The following is a 22,913-nucleotide window of genomic DNA, read 5'->3' on the forward strand; positions in this document are numbered from 1 at the left end:
TTAATTAATTAATCAATTATGGAAACACCGCCCATCCTTACATCCACATCCACATCCATGGCACATCCATATCGATGACGCCGCGTATTCCTTGGAAACGGGCTGAGTTTTTATGTGCCAGCCATCCCGTGTGTAATGCTCGTTAAAGTTTTATTGGCTGCCGCTCCCGATGGGATGTATGCTCCCCAGTTCGCCACCTGCATATCTGCCAATATTTGCCAATTATTGAAGTATGAAAAATTCAAAATCCGCGAGGGAAACAAAAGGCGAACGCAGCTGGAAACGCTGATAAAATGTCGCCGCTTTGCATTTGAGTGCAGCTAATTAATTTTGATTCGCCAGGTGGGCAGCCACCCAGAAGGGCAGTATCCATCTGGAGTGAGAGTCACGGGCCTTGTACTGCTATTTAAAACAAATAAAATCTATTTTATTTTATATTTTTATGGAAATAATTGTATAAGGATTCTTACTCGCAGTATTTCTTATGTTTATGGGTGAAATCCCAAGGAAGTACGTAAATATTCCTATATATGTTTGGTTTTATATTCTGATTACACATTTTCGATTTTTTTAGTGTATCCACCAAGCCCTGCACTTGCTGGTCAAATAGTCAGCTCACTCGAATCGGGTTGAGTTATGGCCAATTGTCATTCGCGCAACACATTTGCCATTCGATGACCTGTCAAGGCTCCAATCCCCATTCCATTCGGGTTTCCCCATAGGAGAGTACAGCGGCTTTCTATGGGTTTGCATGTCTTTCTCAAATTTTCGTGATTTCGCATTTTGGCTTTATTGCGACTAATGCTTATCCATCGTGCGGAGTGTCCGGTCAGTCCCTGGCGTATATTATTTGGGCATAAATCAAAACTTTCACTTAGCACGCTCATTTGTTTCAATGAAACCGCACCGCCCTTGTACGAGTATCCGTACAACGTATCCACACACTCGAACAGTGATAAAAATCTATTACAAGCTCATATCATATTTTATTTCCGCTCTCGCGCACTTCGGGCGAAATTATGAAAAAGCTTTTTTATGGTCCAGTCTTTTTACGATGACGAGGAGCGGAAGAGGACAGTGTCCTGTGCCGGGCATTGTCCTTTGGCCAAGTGACATATTAAATTTAATGGAAATTGATGAGCGCTTATTATGATATGAGATAGCCAGCTTCTTTGTCCGGTCCGCACTTCCTGGCCATCTCGACTTCAGGGGTGGTTGGATTTGGATGGATGGATTTTGGGTCCGCACTTTAGTATCTTTTTTTTATCATACGTGTATAAGTAATTTCTGCTGATGGTCGCACTAAATTCGTTGATTCAATTTCCTCGCTGGCATTATGTGCTTTTTTCTTTCGCATCTGGAGCGCAGTGACAGCTCCAATAAATATGGATATAATATTTCAATATTTGTGCAACTTTCTTTTGGCTGCAACGTAAATCACGATTTGTCCAAAGACTTTTGTGACTGTTGGCTTGATTTCGTAGCGATTTTTGCCGCTGCAAAGGAAAAGGAGAAATAAATAGGAAAACAAAATAGAGGAAGCGAGTTTCGAAGAAATTGGAAGCGCTTTTTGTGTCTGTTTGCTATTTAAACGTTGAATAAATAGTATAATTTAATATTAGCCATCGATATGCATTACAAATATTAGCAATTATTGAATAAATACACGACAACTGATTGCCTCTTCCTGTAATCCCCTTTGATTACCCACTTGCCTAACAGCTTTGGGTATTCGATACGAGTATACTCAAAACACCCGCTGCTGGGATGCAGAAACATTCCCCTTTCTGCCTGGGTATTATTATGGCCATTGTGCGAGGTCATAAATACTCACGAGCCCTGACAGTCGTCATAAAAGTGGGCATGATTCATATGCCAGGCTCCCCGGCCGTTTAACGACACTTTAATAATTCTCTAATTGCAAAAAATACGGCGAAATGTTGCAGTGGGCCCAGCTCACGATCCCTGTCCCGTCCCAGTTCCTCCGATTCTCGAGATTCTGCCAAACGGACCAACGGCTTTTAATGGCCAACGAGTGCCTTTTAATTGGGTGGCGCCCAATGCCATAAAGCAGCACGAGGGGATCGGGTTCGATTCGCCCCGGGATCACTTGTCTCGGCTTGAGTTTGTTTGGGTTGGGTTGACACGATGCGATGGGTCTTGGACCCAACTGGCCGCCGGGCTCTTCTCCACCTGCGGAGAATGCTTATTCATAAGTTTTGCTGCATAATTTAAAGCGACACTAAAACAAACATCGCCAAAAGCCTTCAGGACTTCGAAGGCACAAAAAGGCACAGCATACTCTTCAATTATCTCTATTTCGTTGATAATAACCATTGTATTTCATATAAAAATTAACAGCAAAACATTATTATTTTATAATACCTCATACAGTTATAAAGTCAATTTAAAATACAGCGCTCATTAAGTTTAATAAAATATTTGCTTACAAATTTAAAACAAATTCTGCGCTCATTAAGTTTAATAAAATATTTGCCTACAAATTTAAAACAAATTCTGCAGTTTTGATATACTAACATTCTTAAAACATATTTATACATTTTTGTTTTCCTTGCTAAGAAGTATAACTAATATACCCAGCGAAAACAACCAAAAGTGAAGAGCATGTGGAATTTCAGCTCCGGTTGACGTGAAAGCGAAGCAAGTTGAGGGAAAAATGCCAAGGCAAGTTAACGTCATAATTTTCCGGGCATTTGAACGTTGTCTTGAACACCGGGTTTCCCTCCTTTTGGGCTGGATTTCCTCTGCTTCTTCCGCCCCCCTTTTGTTGTAATAAGTTTCCACTTCGTCGCCAAATTTCATTACGCACTCGTCCGTCCCTCGAACTCCCCGCCGATGTTGACATATCGGATTACGCACTAATTATCCTTCTAATTAACCCTTCTGTCTTAATGTTCTTTTCGTCTCACCTTGGAGGCGGCTTCGACTTGTTTTCCGCTTGCCTAGGGAATTTTTCGAACGGCTCGGTTTCCGTTTCCCCATCTCCATTTCAATCTCCATCTGCTTCCCTTTTGGCCAAGTCTGTTGCTCGAGCATGACCCTCTTCATGCCAGTTGGCTTTGCGTCGTTTTTAAGCCTATTAGACAAAAGTCTCATAATTACTTTGTTACTTGCCACTGGCAGTTGGCTCTTGGCCCGGCTTTAAGCCGTTTTCGCTCGCCGCCTGTCACCACTTTTCAGACTAAGCATATCGATATCCATCGGATAGCGGGGTTCATTCCGGTGACTCTGACAGGTCTGTCAAGCGATTTGACTTTGGCCAAGTGGCTACTGGAATCGGAGTTTCTTTGGGTGCATGAATAAAGCTGTATCATTCATAATTGTGTTTCAAGCCATTAGACACATTAAATTTGAAAGAAATGAGTTGACTCTTATCAATTTGAATAGGTGAGCTGACCTTTTAGAAAATTACACCAAATTATTATGAGTAAAGTGAGATGGTAGTTATACTTCAGTTCAAGTTACATCTGCAATAGAAATGTATCTACACTTATGCATCCACTTGACTGTAACTGCCTAATTGCAAGTTTTCAGCTGCAGTCTGTAATCAGGAATGCGTCCTCATGGACACACATTAGAATTACACACAGTAAAGTCAAATCGACGTGGAGTGGCATTCGAGGGAGGCAATTTAAATATTGATTGTTATATCAATGCATCAATATCGAAATTTGCATATCGCCATCCGCAAACTAGCTCCATCTCACTCCGAATGCAAATGTCACCAAATTATCCCCGAAATGGATCAGTTGCCTGGCTCGTCCACTGGGTAAGAAGATGACCCTTTGTGCTGTTTATCATTAAATGTATGTTTGGCCAGGCCTCGTACCCACTTATAGCTGTCCAATAATATTGCCGCCCCCAGGTGTCCCTGTACGGTGGGCGTGGCACATTATTATTGTATGTCTGATCACAATGCAGCAATCAGCAGCAACAGCCCACACAATTGAGTCCATTGAAACTGCAGTTGCAAGTGCGAAACTTACTCCCCATTTATGAGTAATACCGCCCCCACTCAACCAATTCGAATTTAATGCACTTCGACTGAAATTGCATGTGCAGATGGCACAACTATCATATAGAAATGCACATTTACTCTCGATTTGTGTTTGCATGCAATAAAAATATCAGAATACAAACTCGAGACATGCTCCTTTTCAATAAATATATATTTTGGGCAGCTCAATGAGTTTGCTAGATACAAGTATTCATTTAAATACTCATATTTCCCATTTGAAAAGTTCAAATTAATATGTTTCGTTGGCGATTTTGTATATTCAAAATACTCATATGGTAATAACACAAGTCTTAAATAGTCAAATGGGTTGATTACTTCTCAACCTCCCCTCTTTCAGCCAAGACAAAATATTATATTATTATTATGTGTGTCTGAAGATGTGAGGTGCGTAAATATACCTTCAATAGTCGTATGTGTTTTGTTTGAGCATTGTGAATTGTGTTTGAGAGCAAATATTTGTGCAGCACAGGACTGCAAGAAGCCAAGATGTTTGATGCCCTGCCAATGTGTGGAACATCCTCACTGATGGCTGGCCAACACCACCACCCACCACCCACTGCCACTCCCACAACCCATGAGCCAAGAGCCAAGTTGTAGGCCAAGTGCAAATAGCAGACTGCCACCTTTCCCGCCCCTTCGTGTGGTGGAAACTTTAGATGTTGACCGTTGTTTACAGTTGACGTTGATTAAACAGACATAAGAAGGGGGGGAGCCACCCCAAGCACCAACACCCGCCGAAACTGATATGCTGAAATCAAAGATGTTGATTTCCGTTGGGAATCGTCGCCTCGCTCCCAACTTAACCCATTCGCTGCGCACAATTGCCAGTTGACCTCCGATTCCGACAGTGACCACTGACTGGAGCTTCTGCCTCTGCTTCTGCTTCTGCTTCCTTTTGACCCTCCACTGCACTGGTCATATTCAATTACAGGGCTTTCATCGTGCGACTTCCTGCCGCACTCGAATCCAACTCAGATACTCAGACAACTCAAACTCGTACTCGAACTCGAATCGCAGCGAGTTGTGAAATTAATGTGCGCTCTGATTTACATCGACCGCACCCAAAAGGTCTTCCCGCTGGGTATGATATGTTAATTCACAATAACAACGCCAAATGGTTGGCTACACCGCGAATAAAATTGGCTAAGTTAGTTGTTAATTACCAAATGTTTCTTGTATTAAAATAAATTCATTCTTCGCCTTGTTAAACTGATAAAACTGAGCTGTTTTCTACTAAAAGGTAGAAATAAATAAGTGAAATATATTGTTTGTTTATTTCTACATTACATTTTTATGTTAAATTCAAGCCTCTATATCTCTTTGCTTATTGTAATGATTTTTTTTCAGTGCAGCACTACAGCGACAGCGTCAACAAAAGGCCAAAAGGGGTTAACAATTGCATTCATATCCGCAGCGAAACGTTAAAGAACACTCGCATATGGTAAATATAGCTGACCGCTGACCAGGGCAGGGCGTGGCCCGCCCCTTTGGACCGGATGCACATGAAATCGATCGCCGTGGCGAGAATCGATCCCTTCCCTCACCTTGCCCCAAGCCCCGAAAACACCCCTTCAATTATCGCATAATGAGCTGTTGCTTTTGCTGTTGCTTTTGACGGAGGCTTCACTATCGTTATTTTCACACATTTCAATTTCATAATTGATATGTGGTCAATTTGCTTAAACGCCGGCTAACACACGAAGCCACAATTTGTCGAATTTCTCAGCGTTGTGGTTATCAAAACGCAGAAAGTTCCCCTTTTGACATTTGATACGGATGACACGCAAGAGCTTCGCTGGCAAAAGATTTTATCGGACTTCGAAACGGGAAGTATCGCGTTTTGGTTTCACCAAGCCAAGGGGTTTAAGTCAATACAATTACGGGTGATTCGATTTGTCTTCATGTTCGCAGTCCTTCTGGTGATATTTAATCTTTTGCTATACAAAACAGGCCAAACCTATTGCAATATCATAGGTAAATCTGTGAGAGAGTAGCCAGCTTGGTATTACATTATCCATAAGTGGCTGTTTAAATTGATTTCATAAATCTACTTTTTAGATTAAATTTTTCACTTGTCTGTTGTCCCAATTAAAATCAATGCTTTTATCAATAGCCACCTGCGAAACTCACTATTGGCCTGATTCGCTGAAGGGAATCACACAGTTATTCACACAGTAAAATTCGCAAATTATGACGAGTATGGCAATGCCGACACTTCTTGTATATAAACACGTATATAGCTGTATAAAATGCGAGCGAATTATCATTTTGGCACGACGGCCAAGAAATAGCGACTGATGTCCCAGAAACCGCGAATTCGTGTGCACTTATTCCGCCCCCAAATAACTCTTTAGTTCCCCGCCATCGCATGAAGCCTAAGAAAATGCGGATAAGATCTACGAGCCAAACAATTCGCTTTTGACGTTTATGATCAAATTTCTTAAATCAACTGTCATGTCCGACTGTCATATTGAATAATTTCGGTGGCTTTATGCCCCTGCTTTATGCCGTATGGTGTAAATGGCGGGGAAATTGGGGGATCGCCGCACTTGCTATGCATAATTTATGGCCACATTATGGCCAACTTTTCGCAGCGAGTGAACTCATTCTAATTAAGTGGCCCAGACCTCAGACCCCGGCTCCATTCCGATGCCAAGCCAAATCCAAGCTGCCCTGCAGAGGGGCCACAAACTACACTCGGAGATCGGTGAAATGTGGTTCCATTTTCAAACATAACTAAATATGAAAATAAAGATAAGTTTCACAAGTTGATTTTACATAAATATTAAGAGTTCGTTTGTATAATATACATAGGTGACCTATTTAAGCACTTTATTTCATTTCTTTTAGTGTATTTAGTGCTGAAGAGGAGCAGTGACGAGGCCCAGTTGGGGCCACATACGTGAGTTGGCCGAGCGGGGAAATTAAAATGCGTGGACACGCACTTAAAACGCGAGGCAGGCACAAAATTTAATAATTTCGCTTTTTGCCCAACATCATCAGCCCTTCTACAGATACATATACAGATACAGATACAGATACAGATACAGATACAGATACATATACAAGTGCTGTCGATTGACGATCTTTCGACCTGGCCAATTTCGAGTTCCGTAGCCGCCGAATCGGTCGGCCGTCTGCGATGGGGCTTTATGATTTTATTATTCTCATTTTTAATGACAACGACGACGATGATGACCAATAAAGATATTAAAACGGCGCATGAAATGTGCCCCCGAAATGGTTTCATAAATGGCACTGCGCACGCCTCCGCGAAAAGGGGCGGCAGTGGGAGGGGCAGGGGGTAGGGGATTGGGATGGAGATGGGGCTTTCCCCGCATATGCCACGAATACAAATTTGTTATGATGGTTTTTATGCCATCGCCACAAATGAATATGTAAGAGCATACGCATACGCATTCACATTCACATTCACAGTCGCATTCATTTTGGCCCTTTCCATTTCGGCCAGTTTCGACTGCCGCTGCATTTTGAGACGGCAGCGTGTGGCGCTCAGTTCAGCTGGAGATTGCATCTCGTGCATGCCACTTCAACAAAAATGGTACTTCATTTAACACAAAATATAAGGTTTAAAAGTTACACACGCTTCTGAGTTTGATTCGATTTCATATAGCAACTGCTTTGAGTAAAGGTTTATTCAAGTTATTAGGCCAAACTAATTTTGTTTTATTTATTATATAGTTAATGTAAAAAATAATTAATTAGCTGTATTCCTTGCCATTTTTTTGTTTGGTATATGTGGTTCTATAGCAAGAAATCTCGTTTACTTCCCAGTGATGGTTGAAGTGCACTTTATAAAGTAGAAGGGATCTTGGAGCCATAAGATCTTGTAGCCGCTCCCCTCCCACTCAAAATGCACCTCGTTTCCCGCAAGGAGATTCAAAATCGTAAAGATCTGCTGCGTTGCGGGTACGAGAAATCAGGCTCAGATCTTGGGCTCAAAACCCTCCTGCTCTCCCTGTCTCTCTCTCTCTCCGTCTCCGTCTCCGTCTCTTTCTGTATCTGTATCTTTATCTCTGCTCCGGCGGGTTCATTGCGGATTGGGGGCCGCGGTGTGTGTGTTTTTACGAATCACGGATTCGATGTTTCGCATGAATACGTAATTAAATCTATAAATCGGCCAATTAAAATGCTTTGATATCGTGACAACATAACATTGGACATTGCCGTATGTTGAGATAGTCTCCGACTGCGACTCATACAAACATACATACATACACTCCCCAACCTCCCAGATTCTTCTCGAATCTTTTTTTTTGCAGTCGGGATTAAAAATAAAATGAAATTATTATACGAAAACAAAGTGGGCAGAGACCTTCGATTGCCTCGCATTTAGCTTATTTACTAAATGCACTTGGGCTGTGTCCTTATTCCCGACAACGATCGCTGGCATATTATGTTATAAGCATTCTTTTAACGTTTGTGACAGTTCAATGCCCAGGCAACCTTTTAATTGTCCACTTCCCAGGGCAGACTAAACATGAATGAATTTTACTTGGCTGCCAAAGGATGTCGATAAAGCAATCGCTGCGAAGAGGGTCGACTATCAACACACTCCAAAGTAAGCCTTATCTCACCCGAATGCGAAAAATCAGCGAAGAGAAGTATGCAGGCCAAGGGATTCAAATAATTTTAACCAAAACATGTTTCTTTTACTGTCTGCTTTTATTCACTAAAGATTTTCAAGAGCCTAATGCTAACACTTTCATATAAAAGCTCACTTTTGCATTGATTCTTATATATATTTTTAGATTGCAATTGGAAATAATTCAAATTAAAGTCTATGCTTAAAATTAATTTCATATCCTTTACTGTGCAGCTGTTTCTTTTCTTCCCCTTTGGTAAAAACCGGTTGGCTTTCATGGCTAATATGCATATTAAGTTGACCATCTCGAAACGCAGCCACTGACCACTGACCACTGAGCTTTAAGCAAATGCCCGCCTACGTCTGGCCGCACTTGCAGATACTCCAACGCGGTGACAAACTATCCAATTATAAAATGGACAACTCCCTGCCGATCGCATCGACGACATATGCAAATGGGGCAAGCGCCACCGCGATGGCCTGGCTGCATCCAAGCCACCGCCTGCAGCACCTGGGCCCAATTGCGACTCATAAAAGTTGTGGCAATTAACAGAAACGAGATCAGCGCGGAGCAGCCGCATCCACATCCACATCCACATCCCGCTCCTCCATTTCCACATCCACATCCACTTCCAGCTCGCCACCCACACTGCGGTGGGCAGGGATTAACTGAAGCGTCGATCTAGCGATTAATCGCAACAAGTGCCGCTCCAGAAAGGAGGCGCATCGGAGGGAGGATCCATCCAAGCCTCAGGCGTCGCCAGAGTCGCCTATGCCAAGCTGAGTAAGAAGGGGGTCAGGACTGGGGATACCAGCAAATATTGAAAATAACTTAGAAAAACCAACAAATTTTGAAAATAACTCTAAAAAATTGTGCTGAAAATTTACAGCTTGAATGAAACTCTATTCCTCCGAATTGAATATAAATGGAATATAAATTTACTTTAAAATATATATACATATATAATTAAGATCTAAACAATCCTGAAATAATATAATATAATAATATATATATAATAAATTATCGAATAAATGTATAAAAGCACACTTAGTGACGAAGCGCACCGATCGTTACTAGTATAAAAAGCATTATCTATAAGGTAGTTAATGAGAAGTTTGATTGCATTAAATAGAAAGGATCTTAAGCCTGTTGTGCCTTTAATGTACTAAAAAATTCAGCTTCCTTTGCATAGCTTTTTCACTACTGAGTAGCAGAGTTAAAAATTTTAATTTTCGATTTTTGACTCTAACTTTTGTAGGGGAGTGGGAATCCTCTAGTTCTGTGTGTTGCACATTATTGCCGCCTGTGGCGCCGACTTGAATGCCGAGCCCAGTTACAATCCCGAGATCAGGAACCCAGGATCGAGGATCGAGAATCGAGTACTTTGGCGAGGTGGGCAAGTGGCAAGTGGCAAGGGAAAGGGCCGCCAACCAATCGAAAACACATTTGTCGCTGGCGAAACAGCGACGACGATCAGTTCGTGGGCTGTTTCGGCGAATTCCCGGCATTTCCCCCGGAAAATGGCAACCGCCTCCCAACTACCCCCTCCTGCAGCTGCACACTTGCAGCTTCCAACTAGCAACAACCAACAAGCAACAACCAACAAGCAACTACCAACTCGCAATGCCAATCGTCCAGATCGTGAGAGTTTAGTGCGCAGGCAGGCTCACTGAGCAGGCTATACCATCATCGGCTGTTGTTGTTATTGTCATCATTTTATAATTGTCGTTGTAAGCTCCTCAGTCGCAGCCATGAATGTTGTTGTTTTGTTCCTGTCTCCGCTGTTGCGGCGGTTGCTATTCGCAATTGTTGTTGCCCCACAGCCATGGCCAGCAGGCACTGCCAAGGCCCAGAGCTACAGCCAAAGCCAATCGCATTGCCGCCGAGGAGCAGAGCACAGATCCAGACAGGCCAGTGGCGGAGATCGAGGAATACGACGACCAGGCGACATCGACGACTGCCAGACGCCGTCCGAGTTGTTAGCTTCATTTGTTGCCGCGAGTGTAAGCTCGGTCGGGCTTCAAAGTGCCCCCAGGAGCGGATTTAGCTCAATTCGGGTGGTATTTATGCACTCTAAAAAAATATGAATAAATACATACCTTCATTTAAACAGTAATCAATAACCTCTACTACTAAGGATATTCAGCATTTTAAAGTATTAGTTGATATAAAGAAACTAACAATGTATGGTCCATATATTTGTAAATGTCTTATTGTGTTTTCAGTCAATGAATATATTTACTACTTCAAAATATTAGTTCAAATTTCGGCGCCCCCTTTTGGGCGCCAATAAGTGCGCCCCTGGCCAAAGGATTCAGGAGAGTTGTACTGCCTGCGCTTGAATCTCCTGTTCTGTCTTTGTTGCAATGAGCGCGAATGCGAATTCTTCTGCGTCCCTGTCTGCTGTCCCTGTTTGCTTCCACCCTTATTGCCCCACCACCCTCCGCAGCCCCACACAAACCGCTCCCCCTACCCCTCCCCGTTCCCCTTGCCCACTGGCAACCGCTGTTGTTGTTGGGCTGTGGCATGCTGTAGCTGAAGCTGCAGGTCGCCTTAAGCGGGCTTTAAGTGGGCTCTGCGGCAAGTTATTTTTGTAACTTGTTGGAATTTTTGATTTTGTTCATGTTCGTCGCTTCAGAAATGTTCGCTTATGTTTTCCATAATTTAAATATGGTTGAAATTCTACATCGGCCATCGTCCAACGGGCAGCGGCCATCGGCCATCGGACGGAGTGCAGCAGCATGGCTGCCATAAACTGGCCAAGACGGACGTGAGATGGAGTTGGCCCAGAGGAGGAGACTCCTCCAGGAGGGTGTGCGATCAGAGGGAGACGGATGAACAGCCCAGGCGGCTGGCATCCACAAGTAATGAGCGTTCCACTCGAGCTGCAGATTAAAGTACATGCGATTCTCACATGGCTTGATGTCTCCTTCGAGTTCGTCATCTAATCGCCTTTTGGAATGCGATGGAGAACAGAAATGGTGGAAATACAGCACAGATATAGAAACTTTAACATCCACATGTGTGATAACAATTGCCTCTAGGTACATTGTTAAAAATGTATTTTAATTGCCTAGAAATTTCTTATAGATATTGCTATATTTTTAAAAAATTTACCTAAACCATTTATCTGTTCACATATAATATAATGTGAACTGATAATTAAATCTGAGTACAACTATTCCGTGAGTATCTACAAATATTTCAGAACTTTCATAATAAATTATGTATTTCGATACTGGAAAAGATATTCTAACGAGTGAGTATTAACTTTCCACAAAAAACACCACAAATGCTTTCTAACTGCTCATCTATTTTAGCTATTGGTTAATATAATATTTTTCCCAGAAATTTATTGCTCCTCTTGATTTAAATAACTTTTAGGCATAATGCGTCTTCGACACTTGTTGCGGATCGCCACTTACAACGGCGATAACCAAGGTTGCAGCAGCAACAACAACGTGCCACACACAGCAGCAACACGGACAACAACAAATAACATTGTCTGAAAGTTGTTGCTGTTTCTGCAATGAGCAACTGCAACATCGGCAGCAGCAGCAGCAGCAGCAACACAAGTTGCCACTGGAATATTTGTGCCGACTACTTGTCGGCCGACCAGCAGCAAGCAGCAACATCCAAACCTGGACTATGATGAAGTGGCAATGGTCAGTTTCGGCCCAGACACCGATATTGGCCAACTCGGTAGCTGACCAGGGGAGTGAAAATTTGAGAAAAAGACATTTTTAAATAGGCACAAATCAAAGTTGAGCATGCGACATGGCCAACAGCAACAGCAACATCCTTGGCTGCTGCAGCTACTGTGGGGCAATCGATTTGATCCCCGTGGGCAAGGGCCGGGAATGTGGCATCTGTAATCTGGAGTCACCATTCGGGACACTTTGAAGTCGGCCAAGTGCAGTTGTGCAGCTAGTGTTGCTGCGGGTCAACAGGTTGCCATTGCAGTTGCTGCCGTGATGCGCCGTACTGCCTTGCTGCAGTTGCAACTGCAACTGCAACTGCTGTTGTCAGCGCTACACAACTCGCTGAAATTCCTAACATCCCGGGCATGTTCCTGCCGCAGTCGGAATCGCAGGAGCCGAGTGCTGTTTCCAAAGGACATGACCAGCCATTCCCTAATCGATTGTCATTGTCGGTGGTGCGTGTTGGCCCAAGCGCCACCGAAAGTCGCCAGTCGAAAGGCTCCTATTACAGCGCCATCGTCCCATTCTCATTCTCATTCTCAGTCTCGGCAGTGAGCAGTCGGCAGTCGGCTGTGGGATAAACCAAAAAAATTGTGTTTCAAATCATGTTCGTTTGGACAGAGTACAAACAGCTTGGACAAACTGCGGAAACGTCTATGAGATTGTCATTAGCAGGCGACTTTAGCAGCCGGCTTTCCCAGCGAACCCAAAGAACAATAGTCACACGGAAAAAATTGGAAAGTAATATGTCCACATGGCCATACCGCTGCATTCAGCAGATGAGCAGATCATTAAAAGAAAGTTGTCACTATACTTTAACTCATTTTCAAAAAATATATTACTAAAAACTGAAAATTACTAACTACAATTTATGCCATATATGTACATATATTAAATGCCTTCTATATATATTTCAATGCTTTGTCGAAGGTATGCATTATGATACTACTTTTACCATTGAGATATAAAAAATTAAATTGTGTTTACTTTAAGTACATATCCACTAGTAATTGGTACTATTTCTGGTGTTAGGTTTATATCATTTGCCTTTTCTTTACGTGCACCACTGCAACAGCATCAGTTGCCGAGTTGCAGTTGCAAAAAGTCGCCAGTGGCAAACGAATCGTAACAAAATACAAGCCGTGAATTTCATTCGAACAACATCGTCTACAAGACAATCGAAGGCGAAGGCGATGGCGATGGCAAAGGCAACTCCGGCGGCATTGGCGACACGGACGACCAGCGAACAATAGCCACAATTTGGGCCCATCCAGCACTTCCATCGCCGGGTTCTATTGCCATTCCTCGCCAGAAGAGCAAAAGAGCTTCTGAGCAGAAGACTTGAAGAACAGAATAGGAGGCAGAAAAAGTCGCCAACTGGAGTCGGCTGGGTCAGCGAGCATTGGGCCACCTTGGAACCGTCTTTAATCATGCCAACTGCATCGCTCAGCTTAGCGGCAATTATTGTCACTACATCCGCAGATCGGAGTCGCCGCCGCCAAGATGTTGCAACTTGTACGAGTTTACGCAGCAATTTTCATTTCAATGTCACCGACTCTTTCGTCAGGTGAACTGGACTGGCGTGGGATTATGTGGGAATAGGTGAGTTTTTGAAGGATTATTTTGAGATTATTCAACTAAGGTTAAACGGAATAAACATAAACACTTGGTCCAGTCAGCCAAACAATCAGTTAGTTCAAAGGAACGCGGCCCTGCACATTTTCATCATCGAATAATGGCAATTAATATTGCTCCGATATGAGCGAAATTCCAATCAGCAACATCAAAGGGGCAGATAACTACGCTGTCATCGCTAAAAACTGTTTGAACAAACAAATGATCAACGGACAGGCCAAAACAAAAGAGCCAGCCCCATTCATTACAGTCGACAAGGCATCTGGGAACTTGGAGTGAGTCGAGTCCGGGGGCATAAACAGAATATAACAAATTTTCCATAATGACCAGGTGAATGGTTCGGATCGAGCGATCTCGTGTTGCAAGCCCATCTGGACGGGGAATCCTAAGTTTGCATAACTCATACCTAAATGGGGGCCAGCATTTAGTACCCGGAATCCGTATGGCCGGAGAATCAGGGGCATTAATCCATCAAATGGGTGAAAAGCAACTGCCACGACGGCAATTATTCATTCATTCATAAAGAGATCGGCCATAAATAAACAAACAAATCGACCGGCCGACTGACAAATAATTGATCTATACTATCGAGTCTGTGCCCCGAGTTTCACCCTCAACAGAAATCGAAAGCACCACCCAATAGTGGAGCTCTCCTAGTGCCGTGCACAGTGGTATGAAATTGATTATAGAAGATCATTTAGATTTGGAAATAATAAATAATTTACCATAAGTTCGTATTCAATTGACAATGCATTCTTATAAGAAATGCAGTAGGATTTTATTTCCATGAGATTTCTCTATAAGTAGGAATATAAAAGTTAGGGTATCACTGTGCTCCGGTGAAACCTGGCGTCACAAATCGGCGACTACCGGGAAAATGGGGACGGGAATCGGCGATCGGGACTCCGGATCTCAGATCTCGGACGGGCGTGGGCGGCTATATGTCCGTCCGGTTGAAGAGCAATGAATGAAAAATTCTGTTTATAGAACAGATGAATCGCGGAGCGGAGGCATTTGAGGGGATATTCAGCCAGGAGACCTATTAGCGAGTGCGTATCTGTACAATTTCAAATTATTAACCGTGAATCTGTTTGTTTATTGTGATCGAAGCTCATTCATGTGCTCAACCAAGTGGCGGCAGCCAATGGATTGGTTCAAATCAACGCCGGACCCACCGAAAAGTCAAGAAAAATAATTTTAAATGGAGACCGAGAGGAAAAGTGATTTTTGTGCGCCAAATCAGAATGCGATCTGCAGTTGTCTCCCAATCGATACGCTGTATCTAGAGATACTTTTGTGTGGGTGGGCATCCGGCCAAGCCAGTCCGATGATAAACAAACGCAGATACAGATACAGATGGCGATACAAACACGGATATAGATACAGATACCGATACAGATACAGATACAGACTACAGGTGGCTCCAGCAAAGCGCGTTTCCGGCGGCGTTTTGCATGGAACACAATTTAAATATTCATTAATTTTATGAAAATCGAAATTCACGCGAATCGAAACGAAACGAATCGAATCGAGTCGTTCCGAATCCAAAACTCTGTGCTTGCTGCTACTGTATGCCGCAAGTGTATCTTTGTATCTTTCTATCCGTGAGCTTCCACTTTTGTTTTGTTTTTCAAATTAAATTGTGGACCTCTGTGTGTGTGTGTGTGTGTATTGGGGATTCAATAAAATTATTGGGCGCGGGTCTATTCGAGCGTTAACAAATATTATTGTTCATTTTGCTGTTATTGTGATTATAAATTTCGTATGTGCTGCTTGTGTAAACAGCAACAACAACAGCACGACAATGGCAGCAATTTGGGGTGCAGCCAGTAAATTATTGTGCAGGTGAGTTTTAAATGCTTTTATTTTGATTTTAATAACGGAAATACTAAATTAAATATAAAAATTACCAATAGCCAGCAACTGATTGATTTACATTGTTGCAATTGTCTGGCTTCCCTCGCCCATCGGATTCAGTGAGCAATGAGAATGGATTTCCACTCGACCCCCGACCGGAACACACCCAAATCGCAGATAGATTCCACATAGATAGATGTTCGAATGTATAGGAGTGATATTGAAAAACTTTTGCCATGGCATCTGGGGCCATAAACAATATGGGCACATGCGATTTACATATCAATGAAGCGATCGCATTGGAAACAGGCCTCTATCTTGTTCCAACTGAATAGCTAAATGTTTGACAAATCGTGAATCCATTTGATGAATGTAAGCCCATCATAACACCGAAGAGCACCAGTGCCACGCCCACTTTTCAAGGGGATTGCCTTTTCTCACATTGAAAGCATTTTATTTAATAAATTTTCTAATTCATCTTCTTCGAATACATATTTATTAGAAATTCCCCAGTATTATAATGTTGATTCCTTTTTAGCACACTCATACCTGCGACTTCTGGCAACCTCATTCGCAAAACAAATTCCGCCAAGACATGGATTGTCTATCTGATTGTGCGATCGCTTAAGACTTAAGACCAGCAAATTTCTTATAAGTAGCACTTGGCTGGCGCTTATGAATTTCATTCATCCGCGGCCCCAGTGGATCCCCGATCCCAAAATTGTTTTGCCCAAAAACCGGCAACTTCCGTTCGAAAGCGATGGCTAACTGGCGATTAGCGGACCCGCTGCCTAAAGATGCTTTATAATAATTTCAAATATTCTGCGGCTGGGTTGGAAAAATTAAAAAAAAAAACAAAAGAAGCGAGAAAACATTAAAAAACGAACATGGAAATTATTGTCGGTCTCTCCACTTGAGGCCGATAAAAGTTTTTCGATAGTGGCAGTGAAAATGCCACAAACAGCTCATTACAAGCGTCAAAACAAATTTATGCAAATAGCAGCAGCCGCTGTGGCAGCAGCAGCAGCAACAACAACAGGAACCACAAATCGGAAAGAGTGACCATATATACATGCATATATAGCCAGAGATCGGGCCTTTAAGCCGAGTTCGGAGCGGTGGCAATTAACATTGCGCCGTGCGTTGAGCATTAATCATTTTAATCGCAATTTATGTGTCGTCGACGTCGTCAACACGAGCCGACACGACAGCAGCCGCAGCAGCAACAGCCGCAACAGCAGCAGCAACAGCATCAGGCAACAGCAGCAGCAACGGCAGCACACCATCATCATCGCAAGAATCAACTACGACTACTACAGTGAAGCCTATACTTGCAAAACACAGGTAGGCTCCGCTTTTCCGCTTACGGCAATACATTTTGTCATTTAAAAACACATTTTTCAAAATGAGTTTGCTATATAAGATGCATAAGATTCACAAAAATGTTTGTATAATTTAATTAAAAGTTTATTAGTTTACAGATAACTTTTTAGTTTTATTTTTACGTAGTTAGTTTAGGAAGACATAACATTTTTAGTAACTACACAATACCTTTTTAATTTGAATAACTCGTATGCTTATGAGAAAAGCCCATTTCAGTAAAGATAGTCTGCTATTAAAAGGTGCCTAATTTTTCAAAAATATATGTGCACTACATGCATGCTTCACTGTGCCCCATATCGACCGCAAATGAGCGCTAAACGAGCTCGAAGACTCCAAGAGCAGCACGATTTTTTTGGGGGCAGCCTGAAGAAAGCCGACTTGGAGTTTTGATTCCGCACATTTTCGGGGCGGTCTTTCAAAGCCACCGCACGCACTTCAATCCCCATTCCCATCCGCATCCCCATACCCATTCCCCATCCCCATACCCATTCCCCAATGCCAAGCCCCATCTTTTACCGCCCTGTTATCGGGACATCTTGTCGGCTCGGTGTCAACGTCAATGACGACACCGAGGCATTTGCTCCGATCAAATTATGTTTCATAAACGCTCGCATTTATGGCGAATGACAACGGCAATGACAACAGCACATCGCAGCAGCTTTAAAGCAATGATTTGTTACAATTCTCAAGTTATTTGAACTTTTTCGAGATTCCTCTGGTCGATGGCCCGCAATCTGCGGCTCTTTGTTAGCGTTCGACTTTTTCCCGGATTTCGTGCTAAATGCCTAATTATTTTTTATTTGTCAGGCAATTGGTATGAGGTGCCTTGGTGGTAAAAACCTAAAGAAAAACGGGTGAGGATGTGTAATCGATGTGGTTGCAAGTCGCAGGTGATCGATTACTGTTGAAAGGGCAACGCCTCAAGGAGAAATCAGTAAAATATTTTTTAACAATTGAACTTGTTTTACAGATACGTTCTTATTAAAGAAGATATGATCAATTTGCCTAGATAATTTCCTCTTTAGTGACCATAACTTCCTTTTTCCGACACGGATTTCTTCTACAACCAACTAACTTGGTTTCTTTTGAAGACCACTTCTTTTACTATTTTCTTCGCTGCAAAGAAGCTCTAATGTTGAATGGGTTCTAAGTCTTTAGGGCTATTTTATGAGGGTTTTTTTTAGCCCCAACGGCTACCGAGGAACGCTCAGTTCTTGCAGCCTCAAGTTTTGCTGCGTTCAAGTTGTACTTTTACGACTGAACAGAGTTGGTCGCTTGTAAATTTGTAATAATTGCAGATATTTTAACTCCACTTGGGCTGGCTACGATTTATGGCCAGCTAATTCGCTTTGCATGTCAATCGAACTGTACGAGCAGGCCATTTATGCTGGCCCAACCAGACGGACGGGACGACTCAGCGTTCGCATGATTTTCTAAAAACTTTTATTTTATATTAAAATTTAACGAGACTGCCATAAATCTTTGCTAAAAAGCAGACAATTCAAATTTCGCAAGCTCCGCGCGCGAAAGCAGCAGGATGGTCGACAGGGGCGGAGGCTGCAAAGGGGGTCGTTTGAAAGGACAGGTTGACGGAGAGACGACAGTGGCCACGTTAAACGTTTCGCCACTGAAATTGATCCAGTTGCAGTGGTCCGCGGATGCCTTGCATCGCTGGAAATGTTTCCATCATTGGCCAGCAGTTTGAGAAGCAGAAGCAGAAGCAGAAGCAGAAGGGTTCAGGAGAGGATTCTGGAGGCAGGAGCTGGGGGCACCCATAATTCTTGCACTAAAGGCCAGACAAAAAGCACTGAGCGATGGCCATGTCAGCAGCTACTGACTCCGCTCCGATCCGGGCCCAGCTCGCACTCCAACTCGAACTCCAAAGGCGCAATGTCCGGCCGATTTAACCAAATGGGCATATGGACATCGGCTGGCAAACTGGCAAACTGGCAAAGTGGCAAACTGGTCAAGAGCGAGCCGCGTGCGTCGCCGGCCTGACAATAGGCGAAATATCATCGAAAACCATAAAAAACTGACAGCACAAAAAGAGGTGTTGACACATTGATTTATCTGGCATGCTACTGGGCACAGCACAGATGAGACCAGAGACCGGAGACCGGAGACCGGACCTTCTGACTTCGCCTTCTATTTGGCTGCCCGCGGATGAGGATAAACGGCGCGGCTCGTCCAGCGGTAACTGCTGTTTTGGATGGATGGATTCATATGCGAATGCTGAGGGGCTGCGACAGGAACAGGAACGGGAGCGGCAAAGGCGGCAACAATATCATAACCATAACAATGAACACACTCAGAGAAAAAGAGCCATCCAATCAGGAGGCACAAATGATTTCAGAGTGGATATAGACAAACCAAATCCAGTAATAATTCATAATAAACAATATTTTAATTTTCTATAACGATGTTATTAACATGGCAAGCAAATCCTAGCAAATCCCATTTTTAGACAAATTAAAGTGATGTACATATGTAAGTTTGATGTATGATAATTTGAAGTGAGGAAATATGAAAAGTGTTTCATAATGTAAACCAAGTACTTATCTTGAAGTAATTCCAACAATATTCCTAAAAAATTGTCTGCATTTGCGCACTGTATTTTCCTGTGAATCCATTAAGAAATTTAGCCTAATAAGAAACTATACTTTTCAGTGTATTAACCGGGAATAAAAACTTAGGAGGGGGTTGCCCAAAATGTTAGTCGTGCAAATCTTCAAATCTTCGTGGAATCTCGAGGAATATGGGGTACCATATTTTTCCATATGTGTGTGGGAGCTTCCCCGCTGCAGCCCCCTCATATGACAATCTTGGCTGTATCCATTTAAGCCACTTAACACGCACACACACACACACACACAGATACATACACACTCACACACACACAGAAGGAAATAAGCCAGGGACAGGAATGAAAGAATGGGAGACAGAAAGATATCCGCTGGAGTGATCCTTTTGGCTGATGGGTCAGTGCGATATGTAGCCGAAAAACGTTACCAATTTAAAAATTCCAAATAAAATATAAATTGACCAAATTAATATTGGGAATACATGAAACAATTCTGGGAGAAAAATGTTCACATTTTTGCCTTCTCTCCTTCTTTTGGCTTCGCTCTTCTTTCGCTTCTTGGGTTTTTGTTTTCGGCTGATCACAATTTAAGTTCTTATGAGAAGCCTGCACATTGCTTATCCATTTCCAGTTTTTGGGAGACCAAATCAGAGTCTTGAAAAACTCTTCAAAACGCTGAAACAAATGCAGAATCAGAACCGGTGGCAGTCAAAGAAGAAATCGCTGTTGCCACTCAGTTTTTTGGGCCAAATGGTAGAAGGCAACCGGGAAACGGGAAATGGAAAATGGGAAACTTTAAAATGGGATTTCGGCTTGCAGCTCGCTTTTCTCCGCTCAACTCTGCGGTCGAAAGAGGCGACAAGGCATGAAACCGGTAAATTAAAGCAAAAGGATAAAGTTTAATTGGAAAACTATTTTTTGCCCGTCAACCCCGGCACCTCCCCTTTCCACCCATCCCCCATACCCCCATCCCCTCATCACTCTGTTCTCGCTTCCTTAATCTGCTTACCTTTAGTTTTCTTAATTTCATCCATTCTGTCGTGGCATTATATTCACGAGTGTGAAGACAAAAGTTTCGCTTCCATTTCCGCTGCCAATATGACTGCTCGCCAGCCCCGCTCCCTCCTGATATACCCACCGTGCCCGCACACACACGTGCTTATTCATACACTCAAAAAAAGAAGACATACTGATATTGGTCAGGCTGTAGAATGCAAAGTTATTACTTCCTGTTTATGTAAAGTGTATTCAAATGGGTTATTTCATATGGCTTCATAGCTCCTGCACCTAAAATATAGTTGAGCATTCTATTTCTCCAAGTGTACCCACCGCATTTGCTCCATTTACCCTCCCCCCCGCCTTTTGTCTTTCTACCGCCGAATGAATTTTAGCAAATGAATAGAAATTAAGTTTCGTTGCCGCTTGAGTGCTCGCCCAACTACTGCAATGCCTCAGGGCCCAAGTGCCCACTTTTTGCCACCAAAACCCCTTTTTTGGCCAGGTGAGATAATGCCGTTATTGTCGAAAAAGTTTAAAATATGCCGCCTTTTATAAAATTTAATGAGAAAAGTTGGCGTTATAAATTTTTGTATGCGGTGAATTTATTTGCTCATTGCTGCAACTCGCAAAAGCGTAGAAAGAGCTAGTTGCTAAGTGAGATGGGAATAGGTGAAAGAAAGAGCTAGTTGCTAAGTGAGATGGGAATAGGTGAAAGAGATAGCACTATTGCGAGCGACACTGCACAATTCAAAAAGTTTTACACCCATCTCAAGACTGATTGCTGTTTGAATGATTCCTGAGTGGTGAGCTCGATAAAAACAGAAACTTTTGAAGAGCACCAGAGGAAAATTTTTCCTTTGCAAATGATATAAAGTCCCACTTATAGAGGTGTTTAAACACATGCTATAACCCATAAGGAAATATTAGTCAACGTCCTTAAGAAGGACATATTTTTATAGAATGCGGAAGCAATCATATTCATACTTCACTAATTGTAGGAAGGTTTATTTTCCGCTTTGGTCATGCACCAGCTAATGCATTTTAATTTTATCTATAATTTCCACTCATTTTTTTAGATTTTATGTATTTTTCATCCGCGATGACACAAAAAGAAGCCCCTTATTTGATGCCGCGATAATTGTCATCTGTTTTGCATTATAATAACGCTCGGCTGAGCGGACAAGTGTTGCAGATTATTATTGTGCAACTGCAACTGCAAGTGCAACTGGCCTTTGATTAACAACTGCGGAGCGGAGGCATAAATGAAAATTTCATTTTCACAATGCGGCTTTCATGGCGACCAGCAATATTTGCCACTAATATGCGGCCAACACGGCGGCACAATGGAGCCAGTTTGCCGCATCTGAAATGCATATTTATGAGCCGTGAGTCCCACATCTGCCATATGTATGTACATATATACATACACGTGCATGTGTGGCATATAGGTATGGATATATAGAGTGGGGCTATAGGCACGCATCAGGGAACCCGACCGCTAAATGTGCGGCTGCCAATGTGCGATTTGCATTTGCATTTTGGCCGAGTGCCTAGCCTAGACACAATTCCTCATAATTCGCGGACTGGCCGGCGAAACTCTCTCTTTTACCAGCAGCTTGCCACATTTTGCGGCACGTACGATGCGCAGAGGCGAATCCGAATTGAAAATGAATTACGCCGAAATGAATGCAAAACTCTTATCGCAATGCGGAATCTATAAGTCACCCACACGCGGCAGTTGCCGGCTTTTCACGTGGGGAACGTGACCATAAAACGGGTTCAAATGGGGTCGCAAATCAATCGAGGTTCTGTGCGAAACAAATTGTCAGAGGTTACCTTTACTCAGAGAAGAACAATTTATGCTTACTAACCGATGACGTTGATGAATAACGTTCTTAAAACTCAAATCGCTGATATATTACTATAATAATCTCGTGTCCCAAAGGCCTCTACATTTATTCCGAGGTGCGACCCAAAGTTGGGCAACTAATGCAAAGATGTCAAGCCCAATTAGCATTACTTAGTGCATTCGACATTTATAATTGAAAAAAAGGAAAAGTACTAATTGCCCCCCGACCTGTGTGACATTTTTTCAAGTACGCGGTACAAAC

At 42.7% G+C, this 22,913-nt stretch overlaps 1 long non-coding RNA gene across 1 annotated transcript; it reads left to right on the top strand.

The window, feature by feature from the left end:
- The first annotated feature begins 15,566 nt into the window (after positions 1-15,566).
- On the top strand, positions 15,567-17,227 carry LOC120455767. Its single transcript, XR_005616768.1, has 3 exons — positions 15,567-15,827; positions 15,899-16,211; positions 16,378-17,227. It is a non-coding gene; the product is annotated as an uncharacterized LOC120455767 (long non-coding RNA).
- Positions 17,228-22,913: the final 5,686 nt, after the last annotated feature.

Source organism: Drosophila santomea, chromosome 2L (assembly GCF_016746245.2).
Source record: "Drosophila santomea strain STO CAGO 1482 chromosome 2L, Prin_Dsan_1.1, whole genome shotgun sequence".
Classification (NCBI taxonomy): domain Eukaryota; kingdom Metazoa; phylum Arthropoda; class Insecta; order Diptera; family Drosophilidae; genus Drosophila; species Drosophila santomea.